The sequence below is a fragment of the Schistocerca piceifrons genome, chromosome 5 (assembly GCF_021461385.2).
Source record: "Schistocerca piceifrons isolate TAMUIC-IGC-003096 chromosome 5, iqSchPice1.1, whole genome shotgun sequence".
NCBI lineage: Eukaryota > Metazoa > Arthropoda > Insecta > Orthoptera > Acrididae > Schistocerca > Schistocerca piceifrons.
The window spans coordinates 146,075,099-146,078,721 of NC_060142.1; the positions used below are offsets into that span (position 1 = coordinate 146,075,099).

Below are 3,623 nucleotides of genomic sequence, written 5' to 3' on the forward strand. Positions count from 1 at the left end.
GGTATGAACCACATACATCTCCCAGATTTACAATGTCTGCTGCTGTTAACGTAAATGGTGTACTAGCATGGCAACTGATGACATTACTAATCACTGGACGTAGCCGCAAAAATCTTTCAGTCATACAGAGCGTTGAATTCCATATAGTGGTTACCTACTGAATTAGTTTGAGAGCTGATTCATTCGTTAACTCATCATTTGGTACTGCACATCATACAAACCACATTACCAATCTTCTCACCGCAGTAATCAATCAGGCAAATACTCAGTCTTTTTATAGCATACGTCTGCTAACAAACTGAGCGTGTGGCCTAACACTATGCGCGATCTGTAATGCGAACCTCGGCCGTTACGAACAACCTGGTGTCTCCATCACTGTGTAGCGTTACTGCTTAACGCTGTAGAGATTACGGCGTACAGTTAAGGCGAAACGTGGTGAAAAACTTCGACAAGGGTGCTGTCGCTGTTTCGTGATCACATACGTCCCCATATCGCAAATGTCGCAACGCAGAAGTTACTTCAACTCTGTTGGGAGTTGGGAGATACTCCAGCGCCCGCCCGATAGTCCGCATCTCTGAGCATGCGGTCATCCCGCTTTCGGTACCTCAGAAAGGGTCTTGAACAGTCGACGATTCCTGTCGGTCGAGGATGTGCAGCAAGTAGTTACCGACTTCTTCACGCAGGAGGACACCGATGGGTCAATGCTCACGGTGATTTTGCGTGATTAGCATACCGAATCTGGACCGTACGGCCTTGGAACGGGAGTTGTACTGCGCCGTCCTTTAGATACCACTAACTCGAAGCAGATATACTGTGTGAACGGGTTCTAACAACACTGCAATAAGTAGGCGAAAAGGAACATCATACAAAGTAGCTCTCTCTCATAATACTACAATAAGTTGTACTGTCAAGACCTTGCATACAGTCAACGACGTAATCTCTGTGACTTGAAAAAATCGTCTGTACCAACACAGTGACGTCATATTAGGTTTGATATTCAGCTTCTCATGCTACAAATCACATCTCTATGTACAAAAGGATGGACACAGTAACACTTTTCGTGGTACAGTGGGATCAGCGGTAACATCTGACTAACAGCGTTCACTATGTTCAAAAGATAAACTACCACGAAAGTTAGCATCTAGAAACTAGCACTCCGTCTTCAGGCGACAAGTGGTCCATCGGGACCATCCGCACGCCGTGTCATCCTCAGCTGAGGATGTGGATAGGAGGGGCGTGTGGTCAGCACACGGTTCTTCTGGTCGTTATGATGGTTTTCTTTGACCGGAGCCGCAACTATTCTGTCGAGTAGCTCCTTAGTTGGCATCACGAGGCTGAGTGCACCCCGAAAAATGGCAAACAGCACATGGTGGCCCGGATGGTCACCCATCCAAGTGCCGGCCACGCCCGACAGCGTTTAACTTCGGTGATCTGACGGGAACCGATGTATCCACTGCGGCAAGGCCGTTGCCAAAGTTAGTATCAATCACCAGAAAAATACTAAGTCTACGGGTAGTAGGAATGATATACTTACTTCACTAGTAACAACAACCTATAGCGAAGCTTACTCTGTTTGCTCTGACAGTACAACTACCCCCTTTCTTAGCATCGTAGTTGCAGAAACGACAGCTTTCGTTTATAACTGATGAATACGTAATATAGATTCGTTGCCTGTTGTAGTTGTTCCTCTTTTAAAGCTTCATCATTCAGTGTGAACGTTATAAATTTTAACGTAAATTGGAGAATACGCTCACAAGTCAATGATATAATTTAATATTGTTTATCTTTCGTTGTCAATCAACGATAACCTCTACAAGTAGCGCCTTGCTACAACAGTATCCTTGACTCTATTGAAATTTTATCTTAATAATTTCGTCAATCTCAACCTTTCAGAATTAAATGGAAGAACTTTTCATGAATAATTAATCACTTACTTTCCCTGTTCAAATAAAGATTAGTTAACTTTCTTATCGTTGCAAGTTATTCACTGAAAAATACTATTACCCTCTCTTTAGGGATTTAATTGGTTTGAACTTTGTATTTACCAATTTACCAGTATAGCCTTTGGATTTACTTTGGTACGAAAAGAGATATTCGAAATATTAGTCTGTTTTGAAATAAACTTTTGATAATTTTTCTTGTAACAGTTTAGTGATAAAGAACAAGTCGAGTACAGACTTTTTCAGTTTAAAACAGCAAATTCTTTATTCCTTGCAATTACTTCGTTTGCAAGTACACGTCAGCGTTTCACTTTACGAGTGCTGGTTCTCTATTCAAAACCCCACTAAGAGGAAATGTAATAACAATAAAGAAAACCTGAGTGTCACTGCCACTTTTCAACTATATGAACTTCAAATAATCAAACAAAGCTCAGCAACTTCAGGCGTTACTTCTGCGACCCACTAATATTCAAAACTCAAAACACAGTACTTAGTGATCTAATAAATGGTTCTTAATTTGCCATTTAGGGACAAAGGGAAAAGCTGTCAAACTCGCAATACACTTCAGACTGCTTCTCAGTAAATAACCATTACGTATGGAGACCGTTCTCTTTAATATAGACTACGAATTCAGTGCATACAACGAGATTTCCGGAATTTACTATATTACGACGCTCACGCCGAAGTCATACAATATATCCTAACCGAGTATCGCCAAGTCACTATTCCTCAGTGCTTGCGTACATCTATTCAACTACAATAATGGAATGCACCGCTACTATCCCTTAGCGCGCACTTTAATCCTCAACCACAAAACAACTAAACGACTTCACGTGAACACGTCTCTTCACATACGCCAGCCAACGAAAAATCTCTCAAAATTATTGAAACACGGTTCGCGTACAAACGCGTGACTATTAAGCAACACAACGCATCATTAATCACAAATAGGAGATTTTATGTCTCCATGCTCGTCGTCAAATATGTGGTGTCTGGGAAACCTGCTTACTAGATTCGCTAGACAAACATTAAAAAACAAATCGTATTAATGAGTTTTACTACAGAAAGTAAATGATAATACTTAATTTTGACAATTACACAGATGTGTCACAAGCAAAGGGCGACATACGAAATATTAAATATTCTTCAGTATAAACATTTCCAAGCCCGTGTTACGTAGAGTGTACAAGCGAAGTAACGAACGTTGACGCTTCTATCCAAGACCCTAGTCTTGAAGCTGCTATCCAACTGCACCACTACCAGCCGGTCGCGGCGCTTAAGTCTTCTTCACATAGGGGCCGCTGCTGTTGCGTTGTCGTCCTGAAGAGGGGTCGGCCAGCGTTCGATTGGCTGACATTTTCTCACAGCCATCCCTTCTCTGTTGTTCCCGACTGGCCTGCCGGCGCTTGACTTTACGCCATAACAGAAGAAACTAATTTCACACTTCAATAAATTGGAGCTTTTCCTATACCTTGAGATTTTACACTACCAAAATCGGCCAAATAATCACTTTCTACACAAGACGCTAATCTTCTCAAAATATCTTTCTGAACGAATTAGAATTGCTTTGAACACTGTTGAGTTCTATTCCCGCTGCAGACTAATTCACGTATCGTACCTGTGATCTGATCTCATCACACTCTTGAGATAATCTCTCTTGAGGCTCACTACCACAACAATACT

General features: G+C 41.7%; 1 pseudogene; it reads right to left on the reverse strand.

Annotated features, from left to right (window-relative positions):
- Window positions 1-1,354: 1,354 nt before the first annotated feature.
- LOC124799526 lies at window positions 1,355-1,472 on the reverse strand (annotated as a pseudogene).
- Window positions 1,473-3,623: the final 2,151 nt, after the last annotated feature.